A 13,615-nucleotide genomic window follows, 5' to 3' on the forward strand; every position below is an offset into this window, starting at 1 on the left:
CTACAGATTCTGCAGATATCAGAAGTATAATCAAGGAACTTAATGAACACCTTACACCAATACATCAACTTTTCTGCAGGTTTGAACTTACTTCCAAATAAAAAAATTTAAAAATTAAAAAACCTCTATCTTTGTCAGTCATGGGATGGCCACAAGTTAGTAACTGCCACAGCTGAGTTAAAAGCTGAGTGTAGTAGGTACATGAGAGTTCGTTATACTAATCTTCCTACTGTTTTTTAACATGTAAAAATTGTAATAGAAAATGTTTTTAAATAAAAGTCACCCATCTGAAGATTTTAGACAGAAAAACATTTTCAGAAGATATTCATTACTGGCACCAAAGTCCATAAATCTTGAGAACTCTGCCTCTATAAATCCCAAATCCACTGACCCAACTATCATATACCAGGCATTATCCATAGTCCTTTACTGCTGAGTTTTGACTCTCACTCTTCTTCACTTTTGTCTTTTATCCATTGCCTAGAAATAGAGATGTACTTCCCCACTTTTGTAAATCCTAATTTTTCAATGAAGAATGTATTAGATGAATAAGCATGTTTTTATAATTTTAGAAAAATTATCATTAATATTCAATGTGTTAACTTCATGTACTTACAACTATTTAAAACCTTTTCCCCAAATAGATCTTGACAGAGCTCACCTCAGTCTAACACAGCTATATTATCAACTCATCTACCAGAGTTAAAAAGTGACCACAGCAAAAAAATACTGCAGTAATTTTTAAAGAAGCTTATACATTGCCTAAACAATCTATTTTTCATACTCTTATAAATTCAATTCTTGACCATTTTATCTCATTACTCTTTTTATAAGTGTTATTGCTCTAAAATTTAGCTTACTTTTTAAGGCAAATTATTGTCTTACCAAATTTTACCAAAGTTGAGGCATTAAAAATAATTTAAATAATTTAAATAAAAAGTTGCTCTAAAAACCATCAGTTATTATTCTCTTTAAGCATACTATACCACACAGGAAATTATCAAGACTTCACCAAGACTTTCACATAAGCTTTTAATAAAATCCAATGAGACAGTAATTCCAACAGCTTACATTTAAAATAAATATATATTCCAAATGTATATTTAAATTTTAAAAACTTGTACATAATAGAAAATCTCTAATATTTCTATGACTCTATAAGGATAAAAATCTATAAATATATTTTAAATTATATTGCCTATTAAAGATAAAAACACATATTAAGCTATACTACCATATACCTAATTAGAACATTTGAAGCATTAATATCAAACTTCTAAAACCCATTTAACTTTCAGAATATAACTACCATAGCTTGCAGGAGTGTATGTTTTTTAATCAAGTCAATTTCTAGTTAGGAAACAAATTAAAGAAATTTTTCTTACCAAAAGCACTATATCATCATTCTTCCCAACTGCTGTATCAGCAGCACTTTCAAAAACTGGCTATTAATAAAAATAAAACTAAGCATAAAAATCCATTCAGATGAGAATTTTCGGCCAAATATTGTTTTGAGTCTTTTTGAACTGCTTTCAAAATGATTAAGATATTAAAATTTAGGATTTTTAAATTCACTGACTTTAAATGGGTTCTCAGAAGATACACCCTTGTGCCACTGGTAGAGTGAATAAGTCACATCTAGTGAGCACACTCAAGTCCCAATTCCACAGTGCATGCCTCAGCCTTGATGTTATCTAAATAGCAAGGAGCTCATAGGCTATTGTGCTTAACCAAACCCTTCCTTGCATTTACAATGAACATGATTTTTTGTGTGAGTAAAAACAGCAGCACAAGACAAAGTCAAGCTATCAGGAATAAATCTCACTAAATCAAATGCGAATTCTTGAAAGTTTATTTTTTTTCACATTATATAATTACTAAGAATCATCTGTAGTGCTCTAGGATAAGAGTTAGTCATATCTCATTTCCTAAAACAAGAGGAGCTGGCCTCAACAGGCACAGAAATCCCCAAACCTCTAATCCATCTTTGCTTCAAACCTGAATTTCTTATTAGTTGGAACAAGAGTTTTATAATAGTATGTATGTGGGAGGTTTTAAGGATATTCCATATATGTACCCAGAATTACAAAGTTGGTAATTTCACAAAACTCGAGTAAAACTTCAAGGAAAGCTATTTTGAATAACACATTTTTAGTTTTTTACTTCAGTATTTGCCAAGTTCAGAGAGATGGAAGTAAAAAAACTAAAATTAAAAATGTATTATTCAAAATTCACAAAACTAAGTTATTCTAAAAGAAATTCTTAAATAATGTTTTTTATAAGTTTGGAACATATACTCTGCAGTTTTAGAAATTAAAACTGCATTAGGTTTGGGGGCCACTTTGGGGTGCGCGGGTGGGCGCAGTCAAGTGTCCAACTCTTGGTTTCAGTTCAGGTCCTGATCTCAAGGTCATGGGATGGAGCCCAACATCCAGCTGGCTCAGCGCAGAATCGCCTTAAGACCTTCTACCCCCGCCCCTCCCCGCTGCTCGCTAAGGCATGCGTGCACTTTCTTTTTTTTCCCCTCTCTCTCTGAAATAAATAAAAATAAATCTTTTTAAAAAAGAAGAAGACTTGGGCGCCTGGGTGGCTCAGTTGTTTGGGCGACTGCCTTCGGCTCAGGTCATGATCCTGGAGTCCCGGGATCGAGTCCCGCATCGGGCTCCCTGCTCGGCGGGGAGTCTGCTTCTCCCTCTGACCCTCCCCCCTCTCATGTGCTCTCTCTCTCTCTCTCATTCTATCTCAAATAAATAAATAAAATCTTAAAAAAAAAAAATTAAAAATTAAAAAAAAAAAAAGAAGACTTTTTAGGATACCCTGCACTGTTGAAAAACAGAATGAATCATCCTACTTGGCTCTGTAGTTCTAGATTTTTTACCTGAGACTTAAACATGCCTACCCGTGTTAAATAAAAATTTGACGAACCCATCTTTAAGGACCACTTAGCAAAGGGTTTTTTAAAGATCCTGAAGTATAAACAGTTCAGCCAGCACTCTGAATATTATTTCATTGTCAAATCTGTAGCATCCACAGCAACTAAGATAACCTTCTGCAATTCAAAAGCAGTTCTCCCGGGGCGCCTGGGTGGCTCAGTCCTTAAGCATCTACCTTACGCTCAGGTCATGATCCCAGGGTCCTGGGATCCAACCTCACATCAGGCTCCCTGCTCAGCAGGAAGCCTGCTTCTCCCTCTCCCACTCCCCCTGCTTGTGTTCCCTCTCTCGTGTCTCTCTCCATCAAATAAATTTTTAAACATCTTAAAAAGAAAAAAAAAAGCAAGTTCTCCCTTTGAAATAAAAAGTACCCTCATACATCTAAAATCCTTAATCTACTCACTGAACAACCTCAATTTTAATAGCTATACAGATACTTGTGTAAAAGAAGTTTTTAAAAAACTCAATCTCCTAACTACAGAAACCAAACTGTCACAACTCTTTATGAGGGCAAAACTTAACACTTCAAGTCAGCTCCTAACAATAAGAATGACATAATATAATTTAATGAATACATGGAAATTTTACAAGGATACCAGCTAAATTTTAACAAAGCTCTAGTGAATACCCATTTTATCACTTCCCATCTTGAACTTTCTCTTATAATACATGCTTTTGTTTCTGTGTTTAGGCTTAAGGAAGACCATTGTATCCAATATACACCAAACCAAGACTATTTACATTTGTAAAGTGCAGTCTTTGTATAATTACACTTTTTTGTATGTTACAAAACAATGCGATAGCTAAAACAAAATAAGTTATAATTAGGAAAAATAATGTAATTATCTGTCTTAGGATCAATATTAGAAACATTAAGAGCTCAACTTAGCCCATACTACAGCGTACTTATTTATATACGTTTTTATCACTTTTACTAAATACACTATTTAACAAATCAACCCTCTTTTATTCAGAGAAACCTCCATGTGGTAAGAGTGTCATCATTAGGCAAAACAGTGGCTTTGAGGTATTAATCAATTGCAAAGTATTTAATTAATAAAAATGGGAAAAAGGAGCTCTGAACTGACAACTGGTATCTATGTTTTAACTTTTGCTCTGTAAATATGGAAATGTGTAAAAACGCTTTTATATACAACATAATAAAGTGTTTGCATTTTTAAAATATCTACTTACATGAATGAGAGATTTTCATTTATTGAAGCTACTTTGATCTTAAAACTTCTAAATTTCCTCTTAAATCTTCCTCATGTATATAACTTTTCAAAACTTCATATTCAAGGACTGGGAGTTACAAAAGTGTTATAACTGCTAAACCGATTTCAAAATCTTAGCATCTATTATGAAAAGTGCTGCAGCAGGCAATAGGAAATAATAGACAGGATCACTGCGATAAGACCAGTCCTACAGACTGAATATTCAAAACAGGCAGAATCAAAAAGGCCTAGAAAGAAAACTGGCATCTACCCCTAAGATAATCAAAAACCAAAAAAAATGGAGACAGTGGCTACTAGTGGTGGCAGTGTATTGCAGAGTGAGAGTGAAGGGAAAGACTTTAGTGCTTTCTGAATGTTTTTTACCATCTACATGTGAATAATATCTTAAAATAGTTAAAGAAAGAAGGTAGGCTGAGCATATGTATAAACTTCTAATTTTACAATGCATGGCCAACCTTGGGTGTGAAACTTGTAGGAACCTGCAAAACACTTCATGGTGCTCTATCAAACCATTCTCCAGATTCTCTGGATCTGTCTTATTTAGGTTTTTTTTACCCCAGGCAAGATAAAGTGGTCATTTTGAAGGCCCCATTAACAAATACATTTCTAGTAAGTGACAATGTGATTATATTTATTTTTACATCCCCTCTACATTTTGGCTCCACTGAGGAAAAGTAGTAGCCATTGACACAGCATAAAATAGCAGCAAATCCTAAGTTATTTAATCAAATTAATCCATCTAAAAAAAATTAACCCATCTTCAAGCGTTAAGTAAGCATATATTCCATGTTCATTACGATATTAGGAACTGTAGGAGATAAACAACTTTATCCCCAAACACACACACACACACACACACACACACAAAAGAACGAGCACACAACTCAAGAGTCAGCTTTAACTTGTTTTTAAAAGACAATTCAACATGAACTATTTTGCATGTTCCTTCACCTGTCATGGTTTCAATTTCTTCTCCACTGAAATGAGACAGTTCTAATAGTCTGTATGATTCATTCCAACCATGAAAGTTTTTACCTACATTAAGTATTGCCTCTGTAGGCATCTTGCTGTTGCACTCTTTCACCACTAGGTGATGTTCCAACATTGGTAAGGAAAACGGCTGACAGTTTTCAGTAGTTTTTTTTTTTTTTCTTTTTAAGATTTTATTTATTTATTTGATAGAGAAAGACACAGCGAGAGCAGGAACACAAGCAGGGGGAGTGGGAGAGGGAGAAGCAGGCTTCCCGTGGAGCAGAGAGCCCGATGTGGGACTCGATCCCAGGACTCTGGGATCATGACCTGAGCCGAAGGCAGACGCTTAACGACTGAGCCAGCCAGGCGCCCCAGTTTTCAGTAGCCTTAATAGAAAAGCTGATGATCAAAAGTGATTATGGGAAGTTTTAAGATTTTCTGTTTAGTATGACTGGAGGTACTTATCTGGGAAAGCAGGAGTTGGCTAAATAATACAGCCTCTGTTTCAGGTGTCTCAATAGAAAAATAAGACACAAACACAAAACAAATGATAATGGTGATGGAGGGGAGAGAAGGCAGGTATGTTATTATTGCCTTTACAAAGATTACTCCCAAGTTCACAATCGTCTGAAATTAGAATTTAGGGATCTTATAATGTTGTGAAGCAAGGGAGGGGAGAAGAGTAACAATTAAAGAGCACATGAACCTATTAGAGAACAAGATGAGGTAAAGTATAAAATTATGTGGTAAAACACTACTTGCCCATTAAACTGCAAAAAAAAAAAAAGGAGCACCCTTATACACTGCTGTTAAGAGTGAGTCTGGGGGCACATGTGTGGTTCAGCTGGTTAAGCGTCCGACTCTTGATTTAGGCTCAGGTTATGATCTCAGGGTCAGTCATGAGATTGAACCCCACATCAAACTCTATGCTGGATGTGGAGCCTGCTTAAGATTGTCTCTCTTTCCCCCACTGCCCCCTCCAAAAGAAAAGGAAAAAAAAAAAGAGAGAGAGAGTGAATCTGTACTACTTTTTCGGAAAACCAACAGTATATTAGAATTTAATACTCCCACACTTTGATCCAACAATCCCAATTAGAAAGCCACGTCACATGTACATATACATACATGTTACCATTAACTGTTTCTTCAAACTCATGAAATAGAGAATATGATTTTTGTGCTTTGGGGCTAGAGAGGAGTACTTACAAGCAGAAAAACCTAACTGAAACAAGTTTTAAAGCAAGCACTAAAGAAAGTGTTTGGCATTTAATACAGTAAGGAATTGACAAATCTAGAGTTCTAACAACAGCTTGTATAAACAACCCAAATTAGTAAGTGAGCTTAACTGCCCAAATAAAAGCTACACTTTTAAATTTAGAAGATAAGGATTTTTGTTAAGTAATATATGAATGATTCTTCCATTTTAATGCAAATTAGTGATTATTTTTTCTAAAATGTAATACTGTTAATCCAAATCCCTAATAACTTGTTTGACATTTCAATCAGCAATTTAAAATTAAAATTTAGGGGAGGGATGGGGTAACTGGGTGATGGGCATTAAGGAGGGCACATGACGTGATGAGCAATGGGTATTATACACAACTAATAAATCACTGAACACTACACCAAAAACTAATGATGTACTGTATGTTGGCTAACTGAATTTAAATTAAAAATAAATAAATAAAATTTAAATTTAAACATTCAGGGGCACCTGGCTGGCTTAGTTCGTAGAGCATGCCTGGAGCATGTGGCTCTTGAACTTGGGGGCTTAAGTTCAAGCCCCACACTGGGTGTAGGGCTTACTGTAAAAACTAATAATAAATAAAATTTCAAGTCATCAATTCTGAGACTCATACTATCCATATGTTTGCACAGAAACCAGTTCAGATAAAACCTTATAGTTGCTATTGGCAGATGACCATCATTATGCAGTGGTCCTTGCATGTGCTGCTTGAAGTTGGTCTCATTTTTCATAGTACTGTGTCATTTCAGCTGAGCAGAGTACTTTGTTGGTAGTACAGTGCTGAGTTGAAATTGTTGATTAAAGGTATTCAAAAAGATTACACTGTAGCTGCATTTTGAAACAAAAATTAATCGTGTGCACAGAAGGTACCCAAACAGAGCAGCAAGGTGCAGAAGAAGGGCTTGGAGGAGAAGGGGTGGGGGTGGGTAGGAAATAGTCAAGAAGGGGGGGAGCAGGAAGAAAACATTACAGAAAATTATATTCTAAGTCTTAAGTAGTATGTTAAGAAGTTACACACAGAATCCAGAGATGTTCATTTTACTTATTAACAGCAAAACCCAAAATAATTTTTCTTTATTAACTCAGCATGGTTCACTTCAGGATTTACTGTATTGTGCTGGCAAGAAAGCAAAATTAGTTTTACTCATCATCTGTACTACACTATGGTTCACATTTTATTCTTCCAGACATTATGAAGACCTGAACCTGACCACAAAGGAAGCACAAAATCACTAGGAAGCTATTCTGTACAAAAAGTGCAATCCTGGGCACCTGGGTGGCTCAGTTGGTTAAGCGACTGCCTTCAGCTCAGGTCATGATCCTGGAGTCCTGGGATCGAGTCCCACATCGGGCTCCCTGCTCGGCGAGGAGTCTGCTTCTCCCTCTGACCCTCCTCCCTCTCACGCTCTCTCTGTCTCATTCTTTCTCTCTCAAATAAATAAATAAAATCTTTAAAAAAAAAAAAGTGCAATCCTGCTAATTTACAATTATAATTGATAGGCACTTCGATCACTTTTTTAAAATTATGTGAATTTGTCTCTTTCCACTTTTACTCCTCTTCCCCAATTTGAAACCTACCCATGTTGACTCAGCATAGAAAGGAAGTGCAAAGCCCTTAACATCTGCATTCAACAAATATTTCAAAAACACAATTTAAATTGCTGTTGAAGAGGATAATGGCCTTACTCATGGTACAATCATCATAGAAATCTGAGCTTTCTCATTTCCTATGGTCATTCTGTAATCCACTATCCAGGATTTAAAAAAAAAAAAAAACAATGCATTTGGGTACTATGCCAAACATGACAAAAGTAACTGACATTTATACAGGGATTTTTAGTTTACAAAACACTTTCACAGGCCTTTCCTACTTTACTTACCAGTTTTCAATCAATATCATCTTTTAAAAACAGGAAAAAAAATAATCTTCACTTGACCAAAATTAGCATTTTTTACTTTCCCACAAAGTCAAGCATGGGGTGACTTTATATCAAAAAGCCTTACCAACAAATTAAGGAATTAGCACGCAGACAGCACCATCTTTCAAGGGTCTATTTCTCAAAAATTCATTTGAAAGTCAAATGTAGTTGAAGTACTGACTAGGTTCCCAAGATGGCCCACAATGACCTTTTTACCTCCCACAATTCTGCTAAATTATACTTCATATTACAGTAGCCTGGGTCATGGGGCAGGCAGCCAGGTAATCAAGTTTTTACTTCCTCTGCCCACTTCTTAATTATTAATATTCCCCAAGCCTCCACATCCTCTGCCCACTACTTAATTATTAATATTCTCTGGCCTTCTCTCTTTATAACAACACAAAGGGCCAAGAGGGGCTCCACTGACCCATCTATGGTGAAAGCTACCAATAGCTGTCAATCAGTATTTTTGGCACTAATCTCTCTCCAGCTTTAGACCCACAGATTTAAACATCAAACATACATGTTTACATACAACTAAAATTCAATAGATTCATTTTATCTTTCTTCCAAACCCACCCCCTAACACGAACAATTCCCTCTACTCCTTAAATGAATTATGATTTGCTAAAATTACATGCCAGGATTTTGGAAGTCATCCTAGACTCCTTCGTATCCACAAGGAGGCACTTAGTCATCATTTCTACCTTTCTCACATCCACTTCACCAAGCCCTATCTCCACTGGCACTGCCCATCAGGGTCCTGATGCCCTCTCTAGTCTCCCTCATTCATATCATTATATAATCCATACATGATCATTTCTCTGCCTGAAATTTAAATAGCTTCCCATTGTCTGCAGCAGCATTTCCCAAACTGGTAAGAGCCCCTCCAAAATAAAAATTTTAAAAAGGCATCCCCTGCTCATATAAATTGAAGAAATACACTGGATTAAGCAAATTGAACAATCCTCTTACTAGCAAGACACTGCAAAGTCTAGGGGCACCTGCATGGCTCAGTCAGTTGAGCATTTGACTTCGGCTCAGGTCGTGATCCCTGGGTCCTGGGATCGAGCCCTACATCGGGCTCCCTGCTCCGCAGGAAGCCTGCTTCTCCCTCTCCCACTCCCCCTGCTTGTGTTCCCTCTCTCGCTGTCTCTCCCTCTGTCAATTAAATAAATAAATAAAATCTTTAAAAAAAAATACATAAATAAATTATAACTTCTCAAAGCTGAGAAATAGAAGATAAATCTCCAAATAACAAAACAAAACAAGTACGGAGGAGATGTGGCGAGTGGGCATCATGGAACAGTCCCGGAGTATTCCTGCCCGGGCTGCCCTCAAGGGCTCTCACCGCAGCAGCACTGGGCACTACCGGCACAAACAGCGCTGGAACTCGTGCTACTGCCATCCTCTGGGTCACCCATTCTTGGACTGAAAAGCTCGGTTCAGCTGAGAGACCATTTATGACCAATTTTTCATTATTCTGGAACGTCTCACTAACATGTTCTCCAATGAACTTAAAACGGTCCTTATCCTAGCCAGGTAGGATCTTCAAATATACTCTACACCATTGCTTGATTTAGGAAAAGGCAAATTAGTTGAAAAAAACCAATGTTGCCCAAGTGTCCTAATAATTCAGGATAAATCTGTAAATATTAAATTAGCACTTAGCAAAAATCATTATGGCTTATCACCATTTCTGATTTCATAAAAAGTCATGTTTTAGAAAGTCAATGTCTGGGGCACCTGGGTGACTCAGTTAAGTGTCTGCCTTCGGCTCACGTCATGATTTCAGGGTCCTGGAATCGAGCCCCACATTGGGCTCTGTGCTCAGTGGGGAGCCTGCTTCTCCCTCTCCCTCGGCCCCTCCCTCCCCCCACTTGTGCGCTCTCTCTCTCAAATAAATAAATAAAATCTTTAAAAAAAAAAATGTCACTGTCTACATGTGCCAAGTACTGTGCTAAATGCTGGAGATTATATCCCTTGATCTAAGACCTGAAAGGTGTGAAGTTCATCAGGCAAACAGGCAGCAAAAAGAAAATAACAGAGGGATGGAATCCAAGCAGAGGAATTACCACACGCCAAAGTACTGAGGTGAGAGGAAGAGGCTGGGGGGATGGGTTAAAGAGGTGATGGGCATGAAGGAGTGTACTTGCCAAGAGGAACACCAAATGATGTATGGAACTGTTGAATCACTATATTGTACACCTGAAACTAATATAACACTGTATGTTAACTAACCAGAATTAAAATAAAAACTAAAAAAAAAAAAAAGAAGTACTAAGGTGAGAAATCCTAGAAAATGTCACGAATACAAGTTAAACCAGCTAGAGCACAGGGTAGCCTCTAGGGAACAGCTAGAAATGGAGCTAAAAACATGGGACAGGATCAGATTATGATGAAGGGCCTTGCCTGATAAGATAAAGATATGGATTAACTTGCATGGGATAGAGATTCTGAACTTTTTTCAACTGAGACACTAAAGCCCACACCACAGGGCCACATTCCAAAGAATACAGTGTGAATGCTGTCTTCAGGACTTGTACAGTGCAGGAGCACTGTGTTCACCTGCTAGACTGTTTACCTTCAAGATGGCAAAACTCGTTCATCAACATATATCCAACATCTAGCCCTGTGCTTGGCACATACAGGAACTAAAAAAATACTGAATAGTTAAATTTGCCACCACAGTCCTGAGGGCATAACCAAGAGGCCCTAACCAAGCTTCCTTCCTTCTTGCCTATAAAAATCACAACTCTTATGTACCAAAATAATTGGTAATTACCGCAACTTTTAAGGGAACATGAGAAAAGGTCATTCACCATGGGCTGTATCAGAGGTAAGAAAGGATTCAGGGAAAAAAAAACACATTAAGATGTTTCTGAACCTAACTAAATTAAACACTTTATTCTGTTCTCACCAAAAACTGAACAGAAAACAACCATGGGTTAGCTAAAATTTATTCATCAATGAACTCTAAGGCAGTGGTAATAACTATAAAAAGCTTATTTTCATATCAAAAGGATCCATGAAATAAAAATCTATCTTAACTGAGAATTTAAGTTTCAAATTTTTTTAAAGATTTTATTTATTTTTGTGTGCACACCAGTGGGGTGGGGAGGTAGGGGTAGAGGGAGAAGCAGACTCCCCGCTGAGCAGGGAGCCCGATACGGGGGTGGATCCCAGGATCCTGGGATCATGACCTGAGCCGAAGGCAGACGCTTAACTGACTGAGCCACCCAGGTGCCCCTAGTCTATTCTTTCAAATAATTTAAGTGCTCCATACAAAATTAGGCAACTTGCCTGCACTACCTTACATTTAACTTAGCAAACTGAATAACATTATTATAATTGACATGTAAATAAGGATTCCATCTCTTATGCTTGGTGAAACAGTAAAGCAAAAATTTTGAAGAGAAACTTCAGGAAATCACAGCTGAAACTAAATTATAAATGAGCTTAGAAAATTGATGGCTTAAGAAGTTAAGGCACTGGGGCGCCTGGGTGGCTCAGTGAGTTAAGCGTCTGCCTTAGGCTCAGGTCATGATCCCAGAGTTCTAGGATGGAGCCCCACGTCAGTCCAGTCGGGCTCTCTGCTCAGCAAGGACTCTGCTTCTCCCTCTCCCTCTGTGCGCACACTCGCTCACACGTGCTCACGTGCACGCTCTCTCTCTCAAATAAATAAAATCTTACAAAAAAAAAAAAGAAGTTGTTAAGGCATAATCTCTTTGGTCTTTGAAGAACCAGTGACCAACATTTAAAGAAATCAATCCAGGGGCGCCTGGGTGGCTCAGTCGTTAAGGGTCTGTCTTCGGCTCAGGTCATGATCCCAGGGTCCTGGGATCGAGTCCTGCATTGGGCTCCCTGCTCAGCGGGGAGTCTGCTTCTCCCTTTCCCACTCCCCCTGCTTGTGTTCCCTCTCTGTCAAATAAATAAATCAAATCTTAAAAAAAAAAAGTACCCTGTGTTTAAAGTCTATTTGTGTATGTGTATGAACTGAGGTATAATCAATCTCTTAATTGAAATTTCTCTGTTTTGCTGACTCTCACTTACTCCCTGTGGATCTAGCTTTTAAATGATCTGCTGATACTCAGTTACCAGCTAGGTAAGAAACTGAATTGCTGAGAAAAGTGAGTTAACTATGTAAAGTAGAATTTACCGATTACATGATATGGAACTTGATGATTTATGCAGACCTTCTCAGAAGTTTTAAATAAAAATATTTGAGGTTGCCTGTCTGGCTCAGTTGGTGGAGTATGTGACTCTTGATCTTGGGGTTGTAAGTCTGAGCTCCGGGTTGGGTGTAGAGATTACTTAAAAATAAAATCTTGAAGGGGCACCTGGGTGGCACAGTCAGTTAAGCGTCTGCCTTCGGCTTGGGTCATGATCCCAGAGTCCCAGGATCGAGCCCCACATCGGGCTCCCCCTCAGTGGGGTGTCTGCTTCTCCCCTTGGCCCTCCCCCCTTTCATGCGCTCTCTCTCTCTCTCAAATAAATAAATACAATCTTTAAAAAAAATAAAATCTTGAAAAAAAATAAAAATATTTGTTAACTGTTTTTGGGTGGTGATATGAAAGACAGTTCTACCTCTGATAGCAAGCTAGATTAATTGACTCCTATTTTATTTAGTTTTTACCTATTTTCCTCACAAGGAATTTGTGAGTTGAACACTGAAATAATGGAAGTGTGAGACTGGAAAACAATAATGGTGAATTGTCACAGGTGATAGATTAGTCCCTTCTTTTTACAGAAAAGGACACGTGTGGAGAGTAAGCAACAGCATGCCAGTAAAGGATCTGGGGTTAGACAGTTTTTGTCGGTAGGGTATTCTTTCCACTCTTGCCTTTGTTTTGTACTCTGGTAATGGCTCATCTCAGAACTCACTGTTTTTTTCTTTTTTCTACTGAGAACCAATGTTAAGGATTGCTTTTGATTACATGACAGACTTTTTTTTTTAAGATTTTATTTATTTGAGAGAGAGAGAGCTCGAATAGGGGGAGGGGCAAAGGGAGAGGGAGAAGCAGGCTCCCCACTGAGCAGGGTGCCTGATGTGGGGCTCTATCCCAGGACCCAGGGATCATGACCTGGGCCAAAGGCAGATGCTTAACCAACTGAGCCACCCAGGCGCCCCACATGACAGACTTTTATTACATTTTTAATAAGTCATGGAACAGTTCCCATATGTGTCTAGCATGCCTTCTTTTTTAAAAAGATTTTATTTATTTGAGAGAGAGAGTGATCGAGAGAGAGAGAGGGAGCATGGGGGCGGGGAGGAGCAGAGAGAGAGGGAGAAGCAGACTCCCCTCTGAG

The 13,615-nt window shown here is 37.8% G+C and overlaps 1 protein-coding gene across 4 annotated transcripts in view; it reads right to left on the reverse strand.

Moving 5' to 3' along the window:
- The window catches only part of ATP13A3 (ATPase 13A3), a 94,798-nt gene that overhangs the window by 74,392 nt on the left and 6,791 nt on the right, over positions 1 to 13,615 (reverse strand). Inside the window, exon 1 of one of the 4 annotated variants that reach the window (XM_034999846.1) lies at positions 1,386 to 1,832. The exons of the other annotated variants lie outside the window; for them this stretch is intronic. The gene's annotated coding sequence lies outside the window, so the exon portion shown is untranslated. Of the gene's footprint in view, positions 1 to 1,385; positions 1,833 to 13,615 lie in introns of those variants that run through there. 4 annotated transcript variants of the gene reach the window in all.

Source organism: Mirounga leonina, unplaced genomic scaffold (genome assembly GCF_011800145.1).
Source record: "Mirounga leonina isolate KUSES-001 unplaced genomic scaffold, KU_Mleo_1.0 Mir_115, whole genome shotgun sequence".
Classification (NCBI taxonomy): domain Eukaryota; kingdom Metazoa; phylum Chordata; class Mammalia; order Carnivora; family Phocidae; genus Mirounga; species Mirounga leonina.